Raw genomic sequence first — 24633 nt, 5'->3', positions numbered from 1 at the left:
CGGACATGTCCTCGGACGTGTTCTGCCAGAAGATGCTGCTGGATCGAGGCTTCTCCAGGTCGGACACCCTCAGCATCCAGACCTTCTTGACGGGGATCTTCTTCGTCACCTTCGCCACTGTGAACACCTGCAGGAGGTTCTGGGAAATGGTAAGCGCAAAAGGATCGGATAATTCTTTCTCTGCCTTTACAGGTAGCTGCCCTATCCAGAGGGACGAAAGGAGGATCACGGTCTCCATGCGCAACCCGCACACCCCAGGCCAAGACATCTGTACCTTCCTGAGACGCTTCTGTTTGGTTGTGAAGGAACCCTCTCACATCCTGAATGGACTCGGCTTCTGGACAGGTAAGTGGTCGGTGACTGTTAGACTTCACAGGGACCTGGCGTACTCAGACGGACTTCGGCACCTGCCCCCGACATTCTCCCTGGGCAACTCCTACGGCCTCATCTATTACCCGGACATGCCGCGGAACTGCAGGAGATGTGGCAAGAACGGCCACGAGATGAAGGACTGCAAGGAGGATGCCTGCAGGATTTGTCGAGTGACGGGACACAGCTCGAAGGACTGCCCGAAGAAGACGTCCTGCAACCTGTGTGGGCTGGCGGCTCATCTGTACAAGGATTGCCCCAAGCGTGAGAGATCCTGGGCATCGGTGGTTGCGACGACCCCAGCTCCGGAGGACAAGGCCCCGACGACCAGGCCTGTGAAGGTCAAGGACGCGACGACCAAGGCCCCAGCGGCCAAGGCCGAGACGACCAAGGCCAAAGCGGTCAAGGAGTCGGTGGCCAAAGCCCCAGCGACGGTCCCAGCAGCTCCGAAGCAGAAGAAAAAGTCAAAGGAGGGTAAGAGTTCTGTCACCCCTCTCTCGATCCCTCCCCCTGCCACCCCCGTCCAATCCCCCCTCACCCCGGCCACCCCTGCTGAGGATTCCACTTCCTCTTCCTCCTTCCCCTACTCCTCAGCAGGTGTCCTTTCCCCTGCCCCGGCAGCCACTCTCCCTCCTCAGACCATGGTAGTGGTGGAATTAACCTTTCCTCCACCTGCCGCTATCTATTCCGAGGAGGATTTTCCCCTTCTTGTCTCCCCAGTTCCAACCCGGGGAAAGAGGAAGGTGGAGGACAGCCCTGCTACTGAATCCTCCAAAAAGAAGATTCTGGATTTCGTAGGCGAAAAGGAGGATACCCTCCCTGAGCCAGAAGAGATGGAGCACATGGTTGAGACCCTGGTGGCCGAGCCAGAAGAGGAGGAACTGGTGGTCGCCGAGATCGAGGCCACGCTGCTTGACCAGATGGAGGAAGAGGGCCTGCTGGTGATCCCGTCACCAGCAGTCAACACCGACGAGGGACCACCCGACCGGAGTGGTAACTAAGGTGTATTGCCTGCGCTAACTTTTTCTTTTTTCCCTACATGATGGCTAATATTAACTTATTTTCCATTAATGTCATGAGCATCAAGGACAAGTTCAGACGTCAGACTATTTATGCCTTCCTTACTTCCCAGTTGTGTGATGTTTATATGTTGCAGGAATGTTCCCTTCCCTCCTCTAGGTCCTTCAAACATCTGGCCAGGGAGTGGTCCCACGGTCCATCCTACTGGTCCGGTGGGGGTGACTGCAAGTCTGCAGGGGTCGCAATTCTGATCAGGGGGGGCGCATTCACGCTTGAGTCCGTCCAGGAGCTCATCTGCGGCAGGGCTCTTGTTGTAGATGGCAACTGGGCAGGAGAACCTGTCAGGTTCATCAACGTGTATGCGTCCCCACTGAAGAATGAGCGTTTGGAGCTTTTCCAGACCCTGCGGCTTCAGCTTGCCACCACCAGGACCTTAGTGATGGCCGGGGATTTCAACTGCCCCATCGAGGAGGATGGTCGTAGTTCTAGCACATCTGCCAAGTTGGACATCACGTCCAAGCTGCTCATCGAGATGGTAACCGAGGCCTCTCTTCAGGACGTGGTGGGCTCCATGGGGAGAGGCTCCACGAACTATTCGTGGAGCCGACCCGATGGCTCACTCCGCTCCAGGATTGACTTTGTGTTCACCTCTCGGGCAGTCAGGCAGAGTAGGCACTCGATGGTCCCCTGCTTCTTCTCCGACCACAGAGCCATTCACTTACAAGGTGTCCTCGGCGACGGTTTTCCGTCCGGCCCCGGCTCCTGGAAGCTGAATTGTGCTCTGCTGGCTCAGGATGAAGTCGTGGAGGAGCTGAGAGCAGCCTACGCAATGTGGCAGTCCTACAAGGGTAGCTTCCAAACAGTCTCTGATTGGTGGGAATATGTTAAACTTGAGTTTCGCTGTTTCTTTCAGGCCAAGGGTCGACAACAGGCGTGTGAGAAGAGGAGGGACTTCAGAGGGCTGCAGCGCGAGCTGCGGTCGCTGCAGGACCTTCTTCACTGTGGCTGGGACGTGAGGGAGGAGCTGGAGGAGACCAAGAAGAGCCTGAAAAGGCACTTTGAGGAGGAGTCCAAGCGAATCGTCTTCCGTTCCAAAGTGGAGAATCTGGAGAAGGGTGAGAAATGTAACTCATTCTTTTTCAGGAAACTTCATGCCGGTCACACGCCCCTGAACGAGCTGCGAGACGAGAGCGGAAACATGCGACGTGGGAAGGAGGACGTGATGAGGGTCGTCAGCGACTTCTACAGCGAACTCTACTCCCACAAGACTACCGACCCCGACGCTGCTGATAACTTCCTGTCAGGTATCACTAACCATCTTGATCCTGCAGGCACGGCAGCCTTGGACAAACCTCTGATGGTGGGCGAATTGCTCTCTGCCGCTAAATCCTTTAGGACCGGCAGGACCCCGGGCAGTGATGGTCTTCCAGCGGAGCTCTATGTAGCGCTGGGAGACCTCATCTGTCCGGACCTGTTGGACCTGTACGAGGAGATGGTGGTGGAGGGTAGAATGCCTCCATCTTTGAGGGAAGGAATGGTCACGATCCTGTACAAGCGGAAGGGAGAGAGTTGCGACCTGAGGAATTGGCGTCCCATCACTCTGCTCAACGTGGACTACAAGATCCTGGCCAAGACGATGGCGACACGACTTAAGACGGTCATCGGATGGATCATCCACCCGGACCAGACCTGCGGCATCCCTGGACGTCGCATCGCAGACAGCCTCGCTCTCGTGCGGGACACGGTCGAGTACATCAAGGTCCGCCGCGCACACGCGGCCCTGGTCTCCTTGGATCAGGAGAAGGCCTTCGATCGGGTTTCCCACGAGTTCATGGGCCGAGCTCTGCACCGGTTAGGTTTGGGTAACATGTTTTGTTCGTATGTCCGTTTGATGTATTTTGATATCCACAGCTCGGTGTTGGTGAACGGCTGGAAGACTGACCCCTTCCCTGTCCTCTCTGGGGTCAGACAAGGCTGCCCTCTATCACCTCTTCTTTTTGTTTGTGTTATAGAACTCTTCGCAGAGGCTATCCGGCAGAATGGAGAGATCAGAGGGATCACCGCACCGGGTCCGGGACGACACGAGGTCAAGTGCTCGCTCTACATGGACGACGTCTTCTGCGCTGATCGTGGTTCAGTCGACGCCCTCGTCCAGACGTGTGAGAGGTTCGGCCGGGCTTCAGGGGCCAAAGTCAACTGCAGGAAGTCGGAAGCCATGCTCTTCGGGGATTGGCAGCCGGCCTCCTCCGCCCCCTTCCCCTTCAACATTCAACCGGATTTCCTCAAGGTGCTGGGAGTCTGGTTCGGGAAGGAAGGAGCGGCCCTCAAGTCTTGGCAAGAACGCTTGGCCAAGGTGAAGCAACGGATCGGACTCTGGAGCCTCAGACACCTCACTTGTGAGGGTAAGGCACTCGTCCTGCGTAATGAGGTCCTGCCCGTCTTGCAGTACACGGCGCAGGCCTGGCCCCCACACGTCACTGTGTGCAGGGCCATTACCAGGACAGTGTTTCACTTTGTCTGGGGATCCAAGATGGACAGAGTCAGGCGGGCCGTCATGTACAAGGAGCCTCGCAAGGGTGGGAAGGGCGTTCCAGATATCCCCACCCTCCTGCGATCCTCTTTTGTGTGTGATTGTGTCCGCCGGACTTTGCAAGTCAAGAATGGCTCCGCGGGCAGGTCCATGTCTCGCTTCTTCCTGCTTCCTCTTTGGAGGCGACTCGGCTGGGACAAGTGGGACAGCTCCTTCCCCTACAACTGGACGACGCCATGGTTCTACGGAGACGTCGTTCGATTTGTGGGGGAACATCAACTGGAGGGACTCAAGCCCGACTTGTGGAAGCCCAAAACTATCCACAAGCTCATCAGAGCCAAGGATGACGTGGAGAACATCACAGGACTTCACCAGGACACGCTGGAGACTGTGTGGACAAATGTGTCGTCTGACAGGCTGACCAACGGGCACAAGGACTTGTCGTGGATGGCGATTCAGGGCGGACTGCCCGTCCGGTCATTCATGCATGCCCGGAACCTGTGCAAGACACGGTACTGCCCAAGGTGCCCCTTCGTGGAGGAAACATCTTTGCACACTTTTTGGGACTGCGGATTTGCACAGCGCCTGTTGACTGCCCTTGAGGACGACCTGAGGAACTCTGTCCCCAGGGCGAGCCTATCGCACCATTCTGTGCTTTACGGACTCTTCCCTGGGGTTCATACCGTCGGAGCCATCCAGGAGGCTTGGCGCCTTATGAACTGCTTCAAGGATGCCGTTTGGGTCGCCAGGAACCGGCTCATCTTGAGGAGGGAGAGGATGTCCATCCAGGACTGCCGCAGGCTGATCCACAGCCTGCTCAGAGACTATTCCATCGTGGACGGTCCGGAGGACGAGGATGAGGACTAAACCCCTCCTCCCCCTCTCCCCTTATGTGTCTTGTCTTTTAATAAAGCTTCGGGCCTGTGATTTTCCCCTCCCCATCCCCTTTTTCCCAATCCCCATCCCTTATCACGGTTCGTCGTACTGTATTGATTGACATGCTTTTTCTTTCATATTGAGTGTTTTGTGTAGCATAGGGGTGTGATGTGTCTAGTTAGTGCGTCGTATCCTCATGCTATGTAAATGTGATGTAGAATTCTGTGTGTACTGGGCTGCGGCACTGTACACTGTCTGTTAACTTATTTTTTGTGCTAATAAAAGATATATTCAATCAAAAAAATCTGTTCTTATCAGTTTAATATCTGATACGTCCCCTATCTGGGGACCATATATTAAATGGATTTTTAGAACAGGGAGATGGAAAAAGAGCTTGCTCTGTCCACTCCACGCATTGACCTGGTATTGCAGTATCTCCAGGACCGGTGCACCCCTTCTTTAATGCAGTTTCTAAAATCAGAAAGAATTGAATTCAATGCTTTTTGTTCATTTTGCTTGTTTGTCGGATTTTGGGATGGACTCTTTGGCTTTGCTTTTCTTCTCCTCATTGGATTTTTCATGTTAAAAGTTGCAGAAGCCAGATGACAAGCTCATTTTGGTTCAACTTCAGCAACTGTGCATTGCATTGCCATGTAATGTAATGTAATGCAATGCTATCTATCTAGCTCTCCCTCTATACTTCCTTTTGGATAAACAGACATATTAGGCAAGCATTTTGGAGCTTTCACCTAAATAACTACAGGTGGTGAGATAAGCTGCACAATATAATTGACCTTTCAGTATATTGTTGCACACACACCATCTATTTAGCAAATGCCCTTGTTATCAACAGCAGCCTTTTAAACTCACCTGAGCTAACAGGTATGTGAGCTGGTTACTCTGCTGCGCTTAAAATTTCTTTTTTGGTTTGCTACAATGCCTTTTCTGAAACGTTGTCTCCCTCTGCTGGAACACTGACTTCTTTCATTTAATGCCTGCAGACTATAAAAGAGAAACCAACCCAAAAAGTTTGGTTGATTAGTCTGTGGCATTCTTTTAAACTGTTGCTTATGGCGGTCTCTGTGAGCTTCTCAGTGACATTCAGCCATCCAGGTATCCCGCCTGCAGTAGACGGAATGTGGCAATGGAACGCTGGCTGCGCGTGTCATAATAGGCTCTGAGCCTTTATATACCTGCGCACAGCAGCAGCCACCTTCAGTCTGCTGCTGGACAGCCAGCAGCAGCAGCAGCAGCAGGAGAGGTAATTAATCAGCAACCCTCCTGCTAAGGGTAGACAGCTGCTCGTTCCACCCCCCCCCCGCCTTAATTGGTTCTCCTCCCTTCCAACAGTGTTGAGGCGGGTGGGAACAGCCGGGGGTTGAGGGTACTGTGCTAAAAGAGGTGGAGTTATGCAGATCTAAAACGCGTGGATTGCAGCAGCAGCAAGCCGAAAAGTGCAGGCATGTGAGGGATCTAGAGGTTGACAGCATGTCTTCTTAACGGGAGTCCAGGTGGCCATCTCCACAAATGGACTTTTCAGAATCCTTGGGTGGCACCGTAGTCGGAAACCAATTCTGGTTATCGCTTCTCGGCCTTTTGGCTAAGATCAAGTGTAGTATCTGTTCTTATCAGTTTAATATCTGATACGTCCCCTATCTGGGGACCATATATTAAATGGATTTTTAGAACAGGGAGATGGAAAAAGAGCTTGCTCTGTCCACTCCACGCATTGACCTGGTATTGCAGTATCTCCAGGACCGCTGCACCCCTTCTTTAATGCAGTTTCTAAAATCAGAAAGAATTGAATTCAATGCTTTTTGTTCATTTTGCTTGTTTGTCGGATTTTGGGATGGACTCTTTGGCTTTGCTTTTCTTCTCCTCATTGGATTTTTCATGTTAAAAGTTGCAGAAGCCAGATGACAAGCTCATTTTGGTTCAACTTCAGCAACTGTGCATTGCATTGCCATGTAATGTAATGTAATGCAATGCTATCTATCTAGCTCTCCCTCTATACTTCCTTTTGGATAAACAGACATATTAGGCAAGCATTTTGGAGCTTTCACCTAAATAACTACAGGTGGTGAGATAAGCTGCACAATATAATTGACCTTTCAGTATATTGTTGCACACACACCATCTATTTAGCAAATGCCCTTGTTATCAACAGCAGCCTTTTAAACTCACCTGAGCTAACAGGTATGTGAGCTGGTTACTCTGCTGCGCTTAAAATTTCTTTTTTGGTTTGCTACAATGCCTTTTCTGAAACGTTGTCTCCCTCTGCTGGAACACTGACTTCTTTCATTTAATGCCTGCAGACTATAAAAGAGAAACCAACCCAAAAAGTTTGGTTGATTAGTCTGTGGCATTCTTTTAAACTGTTGCTTATGGCGGTCTCTGTGAGCTTCTCAGTGACATTCAGCCATCCAGGTATCCCGCCTGCAGTAGACGGAATGTGGCAATGGAACGCTGGCTGCGCGTGTCATAATAGGCTCTGAGCCTTTATATACCTGCGCACAGCAGCAGCCACCTTCAGTCTGCTGCTGGACAGCCAGCAGCAGCAGCAGGAGAGGTAATTAATCAGCAACCCTCCTGCTAAGGGTAGACAGCTGCTCGTTCCACCCCCCCCCGCGCCTTAATTGGTTCTCCTCCCTTCCAACGGTGTTGAGGCGGGTGGGAACAGCCGGGGGTTGAGGGTACTGTGCTAAAAGAGGTGGAGTTATGCAGATCTAAAACGCGTGGATTGCAGCAGCAGCAAGCCGAAAAGTGCAGGCATGTGAGGGATCTAGAGGTTGACAGCATGTCTTCTTAACGGGAGTCCAGGTGGCCATCTCCACAAATGGACTTTTCAGAATCCTTGGGTGGCACCGTAGTCGGAAACCAATTCTGGTTATCGCTTCTCGGCCTTTTGGCTAAGATCAAGTGTAGTATCTGTTCTTATCAGTTTAATATCTGATACGTCCCCTATCTGGGGACCATATATTAAATGGATTTTTAGAACAGGGAGATGGAAAAAGAGCTTGCTCTGTCCACTCCACGCATTGACCTGGTATTGCAGTATCTCCAGGACCGGTGCACCCCTTCTTTAATGCAGTTTCTAAAATCAGAAAGAATTGAATTCAATGCTTTTTGTTCATTTTGCTTGTTTGTCGGATTTTGGGATGGACTCTTTGGCTTTGCTTTTCTTCTCCTCATTGGATTTTTCATGTTAAAAGTTGCAGAAGCCAGATGACAAGCTCATTTTGGTTCAACTTCAGCAACTGTGCATTGCATTGCCATGTAATGTAATGTAATGCAATGCTATCTATCTAGCTCTCCCTCTATACTTCCTTTTGGATAAACAGACATATTAGGCAAGCATTTTGGAGCTTTCACCTAAATAACTACAGGTGGTGAGATAAGCTGCACAATATAATTGACCTTTCAGTATATTGTTGCACACACACCATCTATTTAGCAAATGCCCTTGTTATCAACAGCAGCCTTTTAAACTCACCTGAGCTAACAGGTATGTGAGCTGGTTACTCTGCTGCGCTTAAAATTTCTTTTTTGGTTTGCTACAATGCCTTTTCTGAAACGTTGTCTCCCTCTGCTGGAACACTGACTTCTTTCATTTAATGCCTGCAGACTATAAAAGAGAAACCAACCCAAAAAGTTTGGTTGATTAGTCTGTGGCATTCTTTTAAACTGTTGCTTATGGCGGTCTCTGTGAGCTTCTCAGTGACATTCAGCCATCCAGGTATCCCGCCTGCAGTAGACGGAATGTGGCAATGGAACGCTGGCTGCGCGTGTCATAATAGGCTCTGAGCCTTTATATACCTGCGCACAGCAGCAGCCACCTTCAGTCTGCTGCTGGACAGCCAGCAGCAGCAGCAGCAGGAGAGGTAATTAATCAGCAACCCTCCTGCTAAGGGTAGACAGCTGCTCGTTCCACCCCCCCCCCCCGCCTTAATTGGTTCTCCTCCCTTCCAACGGTGTTGAGGCGGGTGGGAACAGCCGGGGGTTGAGGGTACTGTGCTAAAAGAGGTGGAGTTATGCAGATCTAAAACGCGTGGATTGCAGCAGCAGCAAGCCGAAAAGTGCAGGCATGTGAGGGATCTAGAGGTTGACAGCATGTCTTCTTAACGGGAGTCCAGGTGGCCATCTCCACAAATGGACTTTTCAGAATCCTTGGGTGGCACCGTAGTCGGAAACCAATTCTGGTTATCGCTTCTCGGCCTTTTGGCTAAGATCAAGTGTAGTATCTGTTCTTATCAGTTTAATATCTGATACGTCCCCTATCTGGGGACCATATATTAAATGGATTTTTAGAACAGGGAGATGGAAAAAGAGCTTGCTCTGTCCACTCCACGCATTGACCTGGTATTTCAGTATCTCCAGGACCGGTGCACCCCTTCTTTAATGCAGTTTCTAAAATCAGAAAGAATTGAATTCAATGCTTTTTGTTCATTTTGCTTGTTTGTCGGATTTTGGGATGGACTCTTTGGCTTTGCTTTTCTTCTCCTCATTGGATTTTTCATGTTAAAAGTTGCAGAAGCCAGATGACAAGCTCATTTTGGTTCAACTTCAGCAACTGTGCATTGCATTGCCATGTAATGTAATGTAATGCAAAGCTATCTATCTAGCTCTTCCTCTATACTTCCTTTTGGATAAACAGACATATTAGGCAAGCATTTTGGAGCTTTCACCTAAATAACTACAGGTGGTGAGATAAGCTGCACAATATAATTGACCTTTCAGTATATTGTTGCACACACACCATCTATTTAGCAAATGCCCTTGTTATCAACAGCAGCCTTTTAAACTCACCTGAGCTAACAGGTATGTGAGCTGGTTACTCTGCTGCGCTTAAAATTTCTTTTTTGGTTTGCTACAATGCCTTTTCTGAAATGTTGTCTCCCTCTGCTGGAACACTGACTTCTTTCATTTAATGCCTGCAGACTATAAAAGAGAAACCAACCCAAAAAGTTTGGTTGATTAGTCTGTGGCATTCTTTTAAACTGTTGCTTATGGCGGTCTCTGTGAGCTTCTCAGTGACATTCAGCCATCCAGGTATCCCGCCTGCAGTAGACGGAATGTGGCAATGGAACGCTGGCTGCGCGTGTCATAATAGGCTCTGAGCCTTTATATACCTGCGCACAGCAGCAGCCACCTTCAGTCTGCTGCTGGACAGCCAGCAGCAGCAGCAGCAGGAGAGGTAATTAATCAGCAACCCTCCTGCTAAGGGTAGACAGCTGCTCGTTCCACCACCCCCCCCGCCTTAATTGGTTCTCCTCCCTTCCAACGGTGTTGAGGCGGTTGGGAACAGCCGGGGGTTGAGGGTACTGTGCTAAAAGAGGTGGAGTTATGCAGATCTAAAACGCGTGGATTGCAGCAGCAGCAAGCCGAAAAGTGCAGGCATGTGAGGGATCTAGAGGTTGACAGCATGTCTTCTTAACGGGAGTCCAGGTGGCCATCTCCACAAATGGACTTTTCAGAATCCTTGGGTGGCACCGTAGTCGGAAACCAATTCTGGTTATCGCTTCTCGGCCTTTTGGCTAAGATCAAGTGTAGTATCTGTTCTTATCAGTTTAATATCTGATACGTCCCCTATCTGGGGACCATATATTAAATGGATTTTTAGAACAGGGAGATGGAAAAAGAGCTTGCTCTGTCCACTCCATGCATTGACCTGGTATTGCAGTATCTCCAGAACCGGTGCACCCCTTCTTTAATGCAGTTTCTAAAATCAGAAAGAATTGAATTCAATGCTTTTTGTTCATTTTGCTTGTTTGTCGGATTTTGGGATGGACTCTTTGGCTTTGCTTTTCTTCTCCTCATTGGATTTTTCATGTTAAAAGTTGCAGAAGCCAGATGACAAGCTCATTTTGGTTCAACTTCAGCAACTGTGCATTGCATTGCCATGTAATGTAATGTAATGCAATGCTATCTATCTAGCTCTCCCTCTATACTTCCTTTTGGATAAACAGACATATTAGGCAAGCATTTTGGAGCTTTCACCTAAATAACTACAGGTGGTGAGATAAGCTGCACAATATAATTGACCTTTCAGTATATTGTTGCACACACACCATCTATTTAGCAAATGCCCTTGTTATCAACAGCAGCCTTTTAAACTCACCTGAGCTAACAGGTATGTGAGCTGGTTACTCTGCTGCGCTTAAAATTTCTTTTTTGGTTTGCTACAATGCCTTTTCTGAAACGTTGTCTCCCTCTGCTGGAACACTGACTTCTTTCATTTAATGCCTGCAGACTATAAAAGAGAAACCAACCCAAAAAGTTTGGTTGATTAGTCTGTGGCATTCTTTTAAACTGTTGCTTATGGCGGTCTCTGTGAGCTTCTCAGTGACATTCAGCCATCCAGGTATCCCGCCTGCAGTAGATGGAATGTGGCAATGGAACGCTGGCTGCGCGTGTCATAATAGGCTCTGAGCCTTTATATACCTGCGCACAGCAGCAGCCACCTTCAGTCTGCTGCTGGACAGCCAGCAGCAGCAGCAGCAGGAGAGGTAATTAATCAGCAACCCTCCTGCTAAGGGTAGACAGCTGCTCGTTCCACCCCCCCCCCGCCTTAATTGGTTCTCCTCCCTTCCAACGGTGTTGAGGCGGGTGGGAACAGCCGGGGGTTGAGGGTACTGTGCTAAAAGAGGTGGAGTTATGCAGATCTAAAACGCGTGGATTGCAGCAGCAGCAAGCCGAAAAGTGCAGGCATGTGAGGGATCTAGAGGTTGACAGCATGTCTTCTTAACGGGAGTCCAGGTGGCCATCTCCACAAATGGACTTTTCAGAATCCTTGGGTGGCACCGTAGTCGGAAACCAATTCTGGTTATCGCTTCTCGGCCTTTTGGCTAAGATCAAGTGTAGTATCTGTTCTTATCAGTTTAATATCTGATACGTCCCCTATCTGGGGACCATATATTAAATGGATTTTTAGAACAGGGAGATGGAAAAAGAGCTTGCTCTGTCCACTCCACGCATTGACCTGGTATTGCAGTATCTCCAGGACCGGTGCACCCCTTCTTTAATGCAGTTTCTAAAATCAGAAAGAATTGAATTCAATGCTTTTTGTTCATTTTGCTTGTTTGTCGGATTTTGGGATGGACTCTTTGGCTTTGCTTTTCTTCTCCTCATTGGATTTTTCATGTTAAAAGTTGCAGAAGCCAGATGACAAGCTCATTTTGGTTCAACTTCAGCAACTGTGCATTGCATTGCCATGTAATGTAATGTAATGCAATGCTATCTATCTAGCTCTCCCTCTATACTTCCTTTTGGATAAACAGACATATTAGGCAAGCATTTTGGAGCTTTCACCTAAATAACTACAGGTGGTGAGATAAGCTGCACAATATAATTGACCTTTCAGTATATTGTTGCACACACACCATCTATTTAGCAAATGCCCTTGTTATCAACAGCAGCCTTTTAAACTCACCTGAGCTAACAGGTATGTGAGCTGGTTACTCTGCTGCGCTTAAAATTTCTTTTTTGGTTTGCTACAATGCCTTTTCTGAAACGTTGTCTCCCTCTGCTGGAACACTGACTTCTTTCATTTAATGCCTGCAGACTATAAAAGAGAAACCAACCCAAAAAGTTTGGTTGATTAGTCTGTGCATTCTTTTAAACTGTTGCTTATGGCGGTCTCTGTGAGCTTCTCAGTGACATTCAGCCATCCAGGTATCCCGCCTGCAGTAGACGGAATGTGGCAATGGAACGCTGGCTGCGCGTGTCATAATAGGCTCTGAGCCTTTATATACCTGCGCACAGCAGCAGCCACCTTCAGTCTGCTGCTGGACAGCCAGCAGCAGCAGCAGCAGAGAGGTAATTAATCAGCAACCCTCCTGCTAAGGGTAGACAGCTGCTCGTTCCACCCCCCCCCCCCCGCCTTAATTGGTTCTCCTCCCTTCCAACGGTGTTGAGGCGGGTGGGAACAGCCGGGGGTTGAGGGTACTGTGCTAAAAGAGGTGGAGTTATGCAGATCTAAAACGCGTGGATTGCAGCAGCAGCAAGCCGAAAAGTGCAGGCATGTGAGGGATCTAGAGGTTGACAGCATGTCTTCTTAACGGGAGTCCAGGTGGCCATCTCCACAAATGGACTTTTCAGAAATCCTTGGGTGGCACCGTAGTCGGAAACCAATTCTGGTTATCGCTTCTCGGCCTTTTGGCTAAGATCAAGTGTAGTATCTGTTCTTATCAGTTTAATATCTGATACGTCCCCTATCTGGGGACCATATATTAAATGGATTTTTAGAACAGGGAGATGGAAAAAGAGCTTGCTCTGTCCACTCCACGCATTGACCTGGTATTGCAGTATCTCCAGGACCGGTGCACCCTTCTTTAATGCAGTTCTAAAATCAGAAAGAATTGAATTCAATGCTTTTTGTTCATTTTGCTTGTTTGTCGGATTTTGGGATGGACTCTTTGGCTTTGCTTTTCTTCTCCTCATTGGATTTTTCATGTTAAAAGTTGCAGAAGCCAGATGACAAGCTCATTTTGGTTCAACTTCAGCAACTGTGCATTGCATTGCCATGTAATGTAATGTAATGCAATGCTATCTATCTAGCTCTCCCTCTATACTTCCTTTTGGATAAACAGACATATTAGGCAAGCATTTTGGAGCTTTCACCTAAATAACTACAGGTGGTGAGATAAGCTGCACAATATAATTGACCTTTCAGTATATTGTTGCACACACACCATCTATTTAGCAAATGCCCTTGTTATCAACAGCAGCCTTTTAAACTCACCTGAGCTAACAGGTATGTGAGCTGGTTACTCTGCTGCGCTTAAAATTTCTTTTTTGGTTTGCTACAATGCCTTTTCTGAACGTTGTCTCCCTCTGCTGGAACACTGACTTCTTTTCATTTAATGCCCTGCAGACTATAAAAGAGAAACCAACCCAAAAAGTTTGGTTGATTAGTCTGTGGCATTCTTTTAAACTCTTGCTTATGCGGTCTCTGTGAGCTTCTCAGTGACATTCAGCCATCCAGGTATCCCGCCTGCAGTAGACGGAATGTGGCAATGGAACGCTGGCTGCGCGTGTCATAAATAGGCTCTGAGCCTTTATATACCTGCGCACAGCAGCAGCCACCTTCAGTCTGCTGCTGGACAGCCAGCAGCAGCAGCAGCAGGAGAGGTAATTAATCAGCAACCCTCCTGCTAAGGGTAGACAGCTGCTCGTCCCACCCCCCCCCCCCCCTTAATTGGTTCTCCTCCCTTCCAACGGTGTTGAGGCGGGTGGGAACAGCCGGGGGTTGAGGGTACTGTGCTAAAAGAGGTGGAGTTATGCAGATCTAAAACGCGTGGATTGCAGCAGCAGCAAGCCGAAAAGTGCAGGCATGTGAGGGATCTAGAGGTTGACAGCATGTCTTCTTAACGGGAGTCCAGGTGGCCATCTCCACAAATGGACTTTTCAGAATCCTTGGGTGGCACCGTAGTCGGAAACCAATTCTGGTTATCGCTTCTCGGCCTTTTGGCTAAGATCAAGTGTAGTATCTGTTCTTATCAGTTTAATATCTGATACGTCCCCTATCTGGGGACCATATATTAAATGGATTTTTAGAACAGGGAGATGGAAAAAGAGCTTGCTCTGTCCACTCCACGCATTGACCTGGTATTGCAGTATCTCCAGGACCGGTGCACCCCTTCTTTAATGCAGTTTCTAAAATCAGAAAGAATTGAATTCAATGCTTTTTGTTCATTTTGCTTGTTTGTCGGATTTTGGGATGACTCTTTGGCTTTGCTTTTCTTCTCCTCATTGGATTTTTCATGTTAAAAGTTGCAGAAGCCAGATGACAAGCTCCATTTTGGTTCAACTTCAGCAACTCTGCATTGCATTGCCATGTAATGTAATGTAATGCAATGCTATCTATCTAGCTCTCCCTCTATACTTCCTTTTGGATAAACAGACATATTAGGCAAGCATTTTGGAGCTTTCACCTAAATAACTACAGGTGGTGAGATAATCTGCACAATATAATTGACCTTTCAGTATATTGTTGCACACACACCATCTATTTAGCAAATGCCCTTGTTATCAACAGCAGCCTTTTAAACTCACCTGAGCTAACAGGTATGTGAGCTGGTTACTCTGCTGCGCTTAAAAATTTCTTTTTTGGTTTGCTACAATGCCTTTTCTGAAACGTTGTCTCCCTCTGCTGGAACACTGACTTCTTTCATTTAATGCCTGCAGACTATAAAAGAGAAACCAACCCAAAAAGTTTGGTTGATTAGTCTGTGGCATTCTTTTAAACTGTTGCTTATGGCGGTCTCTGTGAGCTTCTCAGTGACATTCAGCCATCCAGGTATCCCGCCTGCAGTAGACGGAATGTGGCAATGGAACGCTGGCTGCGCGTGTCATAATAGGCTCTGAGCCTTTATATACCTGCGCACAGCAGCAGCCACATTCAGTCTGCTGCTGGACAGCCAGCAGCAGCAGCAGCAGGAGAGGTAATTAATCAGCAAACCCTCCTGCTAAGGGTAGACAGCTGCTCGTTCCACCCCCCCCCCGCCTTAATTGGTTCTCCTCCCTTCCAACGGTGTTGAGGCGGGTGGGAACAGCCGGGGGTTGAGGGTACTGTGCTAAAAAGAGGTGGAGTTATGCAGATCTAAAACGCGTGGATTGCAGCAGCAGCAAGCCGAAAAGTGCAGGCATGTGAGGGATCTAGAGGTTGACAGCATGTCTTCTTAACGGGAGTCCAGGTGGCCATCTCCACAAATGGACTTTTCAGAATCCTTGGGTGGCACCGTAGTCGGAAACCAATTCTGGTTATCGCTTCTCGGCCTTTTGGCTAAGATCAAGTGTAGTATCTGTTCTTATCAGTTTAATATCTGATACGTCCCTATCTGGGGACCATATATTAAATGGATTTTTAGAACAGGGAGATGGAAAAAAGAGCTTGCTCTGTCCACTCCAACGCATTGACCTGGTATTGCAGTATCTCCAGGACCGGTGCACCCCTTCTTTAATGCAGTTTCTAAAATCAGAAAGAATTGAATTCAATGCTTTTTGTTCATTTGCTTGTTTGTCGGATTTTGGGATGGACTCTTTGGCTTTGCTTTTCTTCTCCTCATTGGATTTTTCATGTTAAAAGTTGCAGAAGCCAGATGACAAGCTCATTTTGGTTCAACTTCAGCAACTGTGCATTGCATTGCCATGTAATGTAATGTAATGCAATGCTATCTATCTAGCTCTCCCTCTATACTTCCTTTTGGATAAACAGACATATTAGGCAAGCATTTTGGAGCTTTCACCTAAATAACTACAGGTGGTGAGATAAGCTGCACAATATAATTGACCTTTCAGTATATTGTTGCACACACACCATCTATTTAGCAAATGCCCTTGTTATCAACAGCAGCCTTTTAAACTCACCTGAGCTAACAGGTATGTGAGCTGGTTACTCTGCTGCGCTTAAAATTTCTTTTTTGGTTTGCTACAATGCCTTTTCTGAAACGTTGTCTCCCTCTGCTGGAACACTGACTTCTTTCATTTAATGCCTGCAGACTATAAAAGAGAAACCAACCCAAAAAAGTTTGGTTGATTAGTCTGTGGCATTCTTTTAAACTGTTGCTTATGGCGGTCTCTGTGAGCTTCTCAGTGACATTCAGCCATCCAGGTATCCCGCCTGCAGTAGACGGAATGTGGCAATGGAACGCTGGCTGCGCGTGTCATAATAGGCTCTGAGCCTTTATATACATGCGCACAGCAGCAGCCACCTTCAGTCTGCTGCTGGACAGCCAGCAGCAGCAGCAGCAGGAGAGGTAATTAATCAGCAACCCTCCTGCTAAGGGTAGACAGCTGCTCGTTCCACCCCCCCCCCCGCCTTAATTGGTTCTCCTCCCTTCCAACGGTGTTGAGGCGGGTGGGAACAGCCGGGGGTTGAGGGTACTGTGCTAAAAGAGGTGGAGTTATGCAGATCTAAAACGCGTGGATTGCAGCAGCAGCAAGCCGAAAAGTGCAGGCATGTGAGGGATCTAGAGGTTGACAGCATGTCTTCTTAACGGGAGTCCAGGTGGCCATCTCCACAAATGGACTTTTCAGAATCCTTGGGTGGCACCGTAGTCGGAAACCAATTCTGGTTATCGCTTCTCGGCCTTTTGGCTAAGATCAAGTGTAGTATCTGTTCTTATCAGTTTAATATCTGATACGTCCCCTATCTGGGGACCATATATTAAATGGATTTTTAGAACAGGGAGATGAAAAAGAGCTTGCTCTGTCCACACCACGCATTGACCTGGTATTGCAGTATCTCCAGGACCGGTGCACCCCTTCTTTAATGCAGTTTCTAAAATCAGAAAGAATTGAATTCAATGCTTTTTGTTCATTTTGCTTGTTTGTCGGATTTTGGGATGGACTCTTTGGCTTTGCTTTTCTTCTCCTCATTGGATTTTTCATGTTAAAAGTTGCAGAAGCCAGATGACAAGCTCATTTTGGTTCAACTTCAGCAACTGTGCATTGCATTGCCATGTAATGTAATGTAATGCAATGCTATCTATCTAGCTCTCCCTCTATACTTCCTTTTGGATAAACAGACATATTAGGCAAGCATTTTGGAGCTTTCACCTAAATAACTACAGGTGGTGAGATAAGCTGCACAATATAATTGACCTTTCAGTATATTGTTGCACACACACCATCTATTTAGCAAATGCCCTTGTTATCAACAGCAGCCTTTTAAACTCACCTGAGCTAACAGGTATGTGAGCTGGTTACTCTGCTGCGCTTAAAATTTCTTTTTTGGTTTGCTACAATGCCTTTTCTGAAACGTTGTCTCCCTCTGCTGGAACACTGACTTCTTTCATTTAATGCCTGCAGACTATAAAAGAGAAACCAACCCAAAAAGTTTGGTTGATTAGTCTGTGGCATTCTTTTAAACTGTTGCTTATGGCGGTCTCTGTGAGCTTCTCAGTGACATTCAGCCATCCAGGTATCCCGCCTGCAGTAGACGGAATGTGGCAATGGAACGCTGGCTGCGCGTGTCATAATAGGCTCTGAGCCTTTATATACCTGCGCACAGCAGCAGCCACCTTCAGTCTGCTGCTGGACAGCCAGCAGCAGCAGCAGCAGGAGAGGTAATTAATCAGCAACCCTCCTGCTAAGGTAGACAGATGCTCGTTCCACCCCCCCCCGCCTTAATTGGTTCTCCTCCCTTCCAACGGTGTTGAGGCGGGTGGGAACAGCCGGGGGTTGAGGGTACTGTGCTAAAAGAGGTGGAGTTATGCAGATCTAAAACGCGTGGATTGCAGCAGCAGCAAGCCGAAAAGTGCAGGCATGTGAGGGATCTAGAGGTTGACAGCATGTCTTCTTAACGGGAGTCCAGGTGGCCATCTCCACAAATGGACTTTTCAGAATCCTTGGGTGGCACCGTAGTCGGAAACCAATTCTGGTTATCGCTTCCTCGGCCTTTTGGCTAAGATCAAGTGTAGTATCTGTTCTTATCAGTTTAATATCTGATACGTCCCCTATCTGGGGACCATATATTAAATGGATTTTTAGAACAGGGAGATGGAAAAAGAGCTTGCTCTGTCCACGCCACGCATTGACCTGGTATTGCAGTATCTCCAGGACCGGTGCACCCCTTCTTTTAATGCAGTTTCTAAAATCAGAAAGAATTGAATTCAATGCTTTTTGTTCATTTTGCTTGTTTGTCGGATTTTGGGATGGACTCTTTGGCTTTGCTTTTCTTCTCCTCATTGGATTTTTCATGTTAAAAGTTGCAGAAGCCAGATGACAAGCTCATTTTGGTTCAACTTCAGCAACTGTGCATTGCATTGCCATGTAATGTAATGTAATGCAATGCTATCTATCTAGCTCTCCCTCTATACTTCCTTTTGGATAAACAGACATATTAGGCAAGCATTTTGGAGCTTTCACCTAAATAACTACAGGTGGTGAGATAAGCTGCACAATATAATTGACCTTTCAGTATATTGTTGCACACACACCATCTATTTAGCAAATGCCCTTGTTATCAACAGCAGCCTTTTAAACTCACCTGAGCTAACAGGTATGTGAGCTGGTTACTCTGCTGCGCTTAAAATTTCTTTTTTGGTTTGCTACAATGCCTTTTCTATAACGTTGTCTCCCTCTGCTGGAACACTGACTTCTTTCATTTAATGCCTGCAGACTATAAAAGAGAAACCAACCCAAAAAGTTTGGTTGATTAGTCTGTGGCATTCTTTTAAACTGTTGCTTATGGCGGTCTCTGTGAGCTTCTCAGTGACATTCAGCCATCCAGGTATCCCGCCTGCAGTAGACGGAATGTGGCAATGGAACGCTGGCTGCGCGTGTCATAATAGGCTCTGAGCCTTTATATACCTGCGCACAGCAGCAGCCACCTTCAGTCTGCTGCTGGACAGCCAGCAGCAGCAGCAGCAGGAGAGGTAATTAATCAGCAACCCTCCTGCTAAGGGTAGACAGCTGCTCGTTCCACCCCCCCCCCCGCCTTAATTGGTTCTCCTCCCTTCCAACGGTGTTGAGGCGGGTGGGAACAGCCGGGGGTTGAGGGTACTGTGCTAAAAGAGGTGGAGTTATGCAGATCTAAAACGCGTGGATTGCAGCAGCAGCAAGCCGAAAAGTGCAGGCATGTGAGGGATCTAGAGGTTGACAGCATGTCTTCTTAACGGGAGTCCAGGTGGCCATCTCCACAAATGGACTTTTCAGAATCCTTGGGTGGCACCGTAGTCGGAAACCAATTCTGGTTATCGCTTCTCGGCCTTTTGGCTAAGATCAAGTGTAGTATCTGTTCTTATCAGTTTAATATCTGATACGTCCCCTATCTGGGGACCATATATTAAATGGATTTTTAGAACAGGGAGATGGAAAAAGAGCTTGCTCTGTCCACTCCACGCATTGACCTGGTATTGCAGTATCTCCAAGACCGGTGCACCCCTTCTTTAATGCAGTTTCTAAAATCAGAAAGAATTGAATTCAATGCTTTTTGTTCATTTTGCTTGTTTGTCGGATTTTGGGATGGACTCTTTGGCTTTGCTTTTCTTCTCCTCATTGGATTTTTCATGTTAAAAGTTGCAGAAGCCAGATAACAAGCTCATTTTGGTTCAACTTCAGCAACTGTGCATTGCATTGCCATGTAATGTAATGTAATGCAATGCTATCTATCTAGCTCTCCCTCTATACTTCCTTTTGGATAAACAGACATATTAGGCAAGCATTTTGGAGCTTTCACCTAAATAACTACAGGTGGTGAGATAAGCTGCACAATATAATTGACCTTTCAGTATATTGTTGCACACACACCATCTATTTAGCAAATGCCCTTGTTATCAACAGCAGCCTTTTAAACTCACCTGAGCTAACAGGTATGTGAGCTGGTTACTCTGCTGCGCTTAAAATTTCTTTTTTGGTTTGCTACAATGCCTTTTCTGAAACGTTGTCTCCCTCTGCTGGAACACTGACTTCTTTCATTTAATGCCTGCAGACTATAAAAGAGAAACCAACCCAAAAAGTTTGGTTGATTAGTCTGTGGCATTCTTTTAAACTGTTGCTTATGGCGGTCTCTGTGAGCTTCTCAGTGACATTCAGCCATCCAGGTATCCCGCCTGCAGTAGACGGAATGTGGCAATGGAACGCTGGCTGCGCGTGTCATAATAGGCTCTGAGCCTTTATATACCTGCGCACAGCAGCAGCCACCTTCAGTCTGCTGCTGGACAGCCAGCAGCAGCAGCAGCAGGAGAGGTAATTAATCAGCAACCCTCCTGCTAAGGGTAGACAGCTGCTCGTTCCACCCCCCCCCCCCGCCTTAATTGGTTCTCCTCCCTTCCAACGGTGTTGAGGCGGGTGGGAACAGCCGGGGGTTGAGGGTACTGTGCTAAAAGAGGTGGAGTTATGCAGATCTAAAACGCGTGGATTGCAGCAGCAGCAAGCCGAAAAGTGCAGGCATGTGAGGGATCTAGAGGTTGACAGCATGTCTTCTTAACGGGAGTCCAGGTGGCCATCTCCACAAATGGACTTTTCAGAATCCTTGGGTGGCACCGTAGTCGGAAACCAATTCTGGTTATCGCTTCTCGGCCTTTTGGCTAAGATCAAGTGTAGTATCTGTTCTTATCAGTTTAATATCTGATACGTCCCCTATCTGGGGACCATATATTAAATGGATTTTTAGAACAGGGAGATGGAAAAAGAGCTTGCTCTGTCCACTCCACGCATTGACCTGGTATTGCAGTATCTCCAGGACCGGTGCACCCCTTCTTTAATGCAGTTTCTAAAATCAGAAAGAATTGAATTCAATGCTTTTTGTTCATTTTGCTTGTTTGTCGGATTTTGGGATGGACTCTTTGGCTTTGCTTTTCTTCTCCTCATTGGATTTTTCATGTTAAAAGTTGCAGAAGCCAGATGACAAGCTCATTTTGGTTCAACTTCAGCAACTGTGCATTGCATTGCCATGTAATGTAATGTAATGCAATGCTATCTATCTAGCTCTCCCTCTATACTTCCTTTTGGATAAACAAACATATTAGGCAAGCATTTTGGAGCTTTCACCTAAATAACTACAGGTGGTGAGATAAGCTGCACAATATAATTGACCTTTCAGTATATTGTTGCACACACACCATCTATTTAGCAAATGCCCTTGTTATCAACAGCAGCCTTTTAAACTCACCTGAGCTAACAGGTATGTGAGCTGGTTACTCTGCTGCGCTTAAAATTTCTTTTTTGGTTTGCTACAATGCCTTTTCTGAAACGTTGTCTCCCTCTGCTGTAACACTGACTTCTTTCATTTAATGCCTGCAGACTATAAAAGAGAAACCAACCCAAAAAGTTTGGTTGATTAGTCTGTGGCATTCTTTTAAACTGTTGCTTATGGCGGTCTCTGTGAGCTTCTCAGTGACATTCAGCCATCCAGGTATCCCGCCTGCAGTAGACGGAATGTGGCAATGGAACGCTGGCTGCGCGTGTCATAATAGGCTCTGAGCCTTTATATACCTGCGCACAGCAGCAGCCACCTTCAGTCTGCTGCTGGACAGCCAGCAGCAGCAGCAGCAGGAGAGGTAATTAATCAGCAACCCTCCTGCTAAAGGTAGACAGCTGCTCGTTCCCCCCCCCCCCCGCCTTAATTGGTTCTCCTCCCTTCCAACGGTGTTGAGGCGGGTGGGAACAGCCGGGGGTTGAGGGTACTGTGCTAAAAGAGGTGGAGTTATGCAGATCTAAAACGCGTGGATTGCAGCAGCAGCAAGCCGAAAAGTGCAGGCATGTGAGGGATCTAGAGGTTGACAGCATGTCTTCTTAACGGGAGTCCAGGTGGCCATCTCCACAAATGGACTTTTCAGAATCCTTGGGTGGCACCGTAGTCGGAAACCAATTCTGGTTATCGCTTCTCGGCCTTTTGGCTAAGATCAAGTGTAGTATCTGTTCTTATCAGTTTAATATCTGATACGTCCCCTATCTGGGGACCATATATTAAATGGATTTTTAGAACAGGGAGATGGAAAAAGAGCTTGCTCTGTCCACTCCACGCATTGACCTGGTATTGCAGTATCTCCAGGACCGGTGCACCCCTTCTTTAATGCAGTTTCTAAAATCAGAAAGAATTGAATTCAATGCTTTTTGTTCATTTTGCTTGTTTGTCGGATTTTGGGATGGACTCTTTGGCTTTGCTTTTCTTCTCCTCATTGGATTTTTCATGTTAAAAGTTGCAGAAGCCAGATGACAAGCTCATTTTGGTTCAACTTCAGCAACTGTGCATTGCATTGCCATGTAATGTAATGTAATGCAATGCTATCTATCTAGCTCTCCCTCTATACTTCCTTTTGGATAAACAGACATATTAGGCAAGCATTTTGGAGCTTTCACCTAAATAACTACAGGTGGTGAGATAAGCTGCACAATATAATTGACCTTTCAGTATATTGTTGCACACACACCATCTATTTAGCAAATGCCCTTGTTATCAACAGCAGCCTTTTAAACTCACCTGAGCTAACAGGTATGTGAGCTGGTTACTCTGCTGCGCTTAAAATTTCTTTTTTGGTTTGCTACAATGCCTTTTCTGAAACGTTGTCTCCCTCTGCTGGAACACTGACTTCTTTCATTTAATGCCTGCAGACTATAAAAGAGAAACCAACCCAAAAAGTTTGGTTGATTAGTCTGTGGCATTCTTTTAAACTGTTGCTTATGGCGGTCTCTGTGAGCTTCTCAGTGACATTCAGCCATCCAGGTATCCCGCCTGCAGTAGACGGAATGTGGCAATGGAACGCTGGCTGCGCGTGTCATAATAGGCTCTGAGCCTTTATATACCTGCGCACAGCAGCAGCCACCTTCAGTCTGCTGCTGGACAGCCAGCAGCAGCAGCAGCAGGAGAGGTAATTAATCAGCAACCCTCCTGCTAAGGGTAGACAGCTGCTCGTTCCACCCCCCCCCCCGCCTTAATTGGTTCTCCTCCCTTCCAACGGTGTTGAGGCGGGTGGGAACAGCCGGGGGTTGAGGGTACTGTGCTAAAAGAGGTGGAGTTATGCAGATCTAAAACGCGTGGATTGCAGCAGCAGCAAGCCGAAAAGTGCAGGCATGTGAGGGATCTAGAGGTTGACAGCATGTCTTCTTAACGGGAGTCCAGGTGGCCATCTCCACAAATGGACTTTTCAGAATCCTTGGGTGGCACCGTAGTCGGAAACCAATTCTGGTTATCGCTTCTCGGCCTTTTGGCTAAGATCAAGTGTAGTATCTGTTCTTATCAGTTTAATATCTGATACGTCCCCTATCTGGGGACCATATATTAAATGGATTTTTAGAACAGGGAGATGGAAAAAGAGCTTGCTCTGTCCACTCCACGCATTGACCTGGTATTGCAGTATCTCCAGGACCGGTGCACCCCTTCTTTAATGCAGTTTCTAAAATCAGAAAGAATTGAATTCAATGCTTTTTGTTCATTTTGCTTGTTTGTCGGATTTTGGGATGGACTCTTTGGCTTTGCTTTTCTTCTCCTCATTGGATTTTTCATGTTAAAAGTTGCAGAAGCCAGATGACAAGCTCATTTTGGTTCAACTTCAGCAACTGTGCGTTGCATTGCCATGTAATGTAATGTAATGCAATGCTATCTATCTAGCTCTCCCTCTATACTTCCTTTTGGATAAACAGACATATTAGGCAAGCATTTTGGAGCTTTCACCTAAATAACTACAGGTGGTGAGATAAGCTGCACAATATAATTGACCTTTCAGTATATTGTTGCACACACACCATCTATTTAGCAAATGCCCTTGTTATCAACAGCAGCCTTTTAAACTCACCTGAGCTAACAGGTATGTGAGCTGGTTACTCTGCTGCGCTTAAAATTTCTTTTTTGGTTTGCTACAATGCCTTTTCTGAAACGTTGTCTCCCTCTGCTGGAACACTGACTTCTTTCATTTAATGCCTGCAGACTATAAAAGAGAAACCAACCCAAAAAGTTTGGTTGATTAGTCTGTGGCATTCTTTTAAACTGTTGCTTATGGCGGTCTCTGTGAGCTTCTCAGTGACATTCAGCCATCCAGGTATCCCGCCTGCAGTAGACGGAATGTGGCAATGGAACGCTGGCTGCGCGTGTCATAATAGGCTCTGAGCCTTTATATACCTGCGCACAGCAGCAGCCACCTTCAGTCTGCTGCTGGACAGCCAGCAGCAGCAGCAGCAGGAGAGGTAATTAATCAGCAACCCTCCTGCTAAGGGTAGACAGCTGCTCGTTCCACCCCCCCCCCGCCTTAATTGGTTCTCCTCCCTTCCAACAGTGTTGAGGCGGGTGGGAACAGCCGGGGGTTGAGGGTACTGTGCTAAAAGAGGTGGAGTTATGCAGATCTAAAACGCGTGGATTGCAGCAGCAGCAAGCCGAAAAGTGCAGGCATGTGAGGGAT

At 47.3% G+C, this 24633-nt stretch overlaps 15 non-coding genes across 15 annotated transcripts; all 15 read left to right on the top strand.

Annotated features, from left to right (window-relative positions):
• The first annotated feature begins 5058 nt into the window (after positions 1–5058).
• On the top strand, positions 5059–5252 carry LOC141241325 (U2 spliceosomal RNA). The gene has a single exon (XR_012306104.1). It is a non-coding gene; the product is annotated as a U2 spliceosomal RNA (small nuclear RNA).
• Positions 5253–6375: 1123 nt separating this feature from the next.
• Positions 6376–6566, top strand: LOC141241291 (U2 spliceosomal RNA). Its single transcript, XR_012306071.1, has one exon. It is a non-coding gene; the product is annotated as a U2 spliceosomal RNA (small nuclear RNA).
• A 1118-nt stretch (positions 6567–7684) lies between these two features.
• On the top strand, positions 7685–7875 carry LOC141241117 (U2 spliceosomal RNA). The gene has a single exon (XR_012305903.1). It is a non-coding gene; the product is annotated as a U2 spliceosomal RNA (small nuclear RNA).
• Positions 7876–8997: 1122 nt separating this feature from the next.
• LOC141241241 (U2 spliceosomal RNA) lies at positions 8998–9188 on the top strand. Its single transcript, XR_012306022.1, has one exon. It is a non-coding gene; the product is annotated as a U2 spliceosomal RNA (small nuclear RNA).
• A 1121-nt stretch (positions 9189–10309) lies between these two features.
• Positions 10310–10500, top strand: LOC141241287 (U2 spliceosomal RNA). The gene has a single exon (XR_012306067.1). It is a non-coding gene; the product is annotated as a U2 spliceosomal RNA (small nuclear RNA).
• A 1120-nt stretch (positions 10501–11620) lies between these two features.
• On the top strand, positions 11621–11811 carry LOC141241116 (U2 spliceosomal RNA). Its single transcript, XR_012305902.1, has one exon. It is a non-coding gene; the product is annotated as a U2 spliceosomal RNA (small nuclear RNA).
• A 1122-nt stretch (positions 11812–12933) lies between these two features.
• Positions 12934–13124, top strand: LOC141241226 (U2 spliceosomal RNA). Its single transcript, XR_012306008.1, has one exon. It is a non-coding gene; the product is annotated as a U2 spliceosomal RNA (small nuclear RNA).
• A 1120-nt stretch (positions 13125–14244) lies between these two features.
• Positions 14245–14435, top strand: LOC141241115 (U2 spliceosomal RNA). The gene has a single exon (XR_012305901.1). It is a non-coding gene; the product is annotated as a U2 spliceosomal RNA (small nuclear RNA).
• A 1123-nt stretch (positions 14436–15558) lies between these two features.
• LOC141241319 (U2 spliceosomal RNA) lies at positions 15559–15750 on the top strand. Its single transcript, XR_012306098.1, has one exon. It is a non-coding gene; the product is annotated as a U2 spliceosomal RNA (small nuclear RNA).
• Positions 15751–16871: 1121 nt separating this feature from the next.
• On the top strand, positions 16872–17061 carry LOC141241307 (U2 spliceosomal RNA). The gene has a single exon (XR_012306087.1). It is a non-coding gene; the product is annotated as a U2 spliceosomal RNA (small nuclear RNA).
• A 1118-nt stretch (positions 17062–18179) lies between these two features.
• LOC141241318 (U2 spliceosomal RNA) lies at positions 18180–18371 on the top strand. Its single transcript, XR_012306097.1, has one exon. It is a non-coding gene; the product is annotated as a U2 spliceosomal RNA (small nuclear RNA).
• Positions 18372–19493: 1122 nt separating this feature from the next.
• On the top strand, positions 19494–19684 carry LOC141241274 (U2 spliceosomal RNA). The gene has a single exon (XR_012306054.1). It is a non-coding gene; the product is annotated as a U2 spliceosomal RNA (small nuclear RNA).
• A 1122-nt stretch (positions 19685–20806) lies between these two features.
• Positions 20807–20997, top strand: LOC141241114 (U2 spliceosomal RNA). The gene has a single exon (XR_012305900.1). It is a non-coding gene; the product is annotated as a U2 spliceosomal RNA (small nuclear RNA).
• A 1120-nt stretch (positions 20998–22117) lies between these two features.
• On the top strand, positions 22118–22308 carry LOC141241112 (U2 spliceosomal RNA). The gene has a single exon (XR_012305898.1). It is a non-coding gene; the product is annotated as a U2 spliceosomal RNA (small nuclear RNA).
• A 1121-nt stretch (positions 22309–23429) lies between these two features.
• On the top strand, positions 23430–23620 carry LOC141241111 (U2 spliceosomal RNA). The gene has a single exon (XR_012305897.1). It is a non-coding gene; the product is annotated as a U2 spliceosomal RNA (small nuclear RNA).
• The last annotated feature ends 1013 nt before the right edge of the window (positions 23621–24633 follow it).

Source organism: Phyllobates terribilis, unplaced genomic scaffold (genome assembly GCF_046119375.1).
Source record: "Phyllobates terribilis strain yellow unplaced genomic scaffold, ASM4611937v1 Scaffold_986__1_contigs__length_492241, whole genome shotgun sequence".
In the NCBI taxonomy this organism is placed as follows: Eukaryota; Metazoa; Chordata; class Amphibia; order Anura; family Dendrobatidae; genus Phyllobates; species Phyllobates terribilis.
This window is presented reverse-complemented; position numbering and strand designations above follow the sequence as displayed.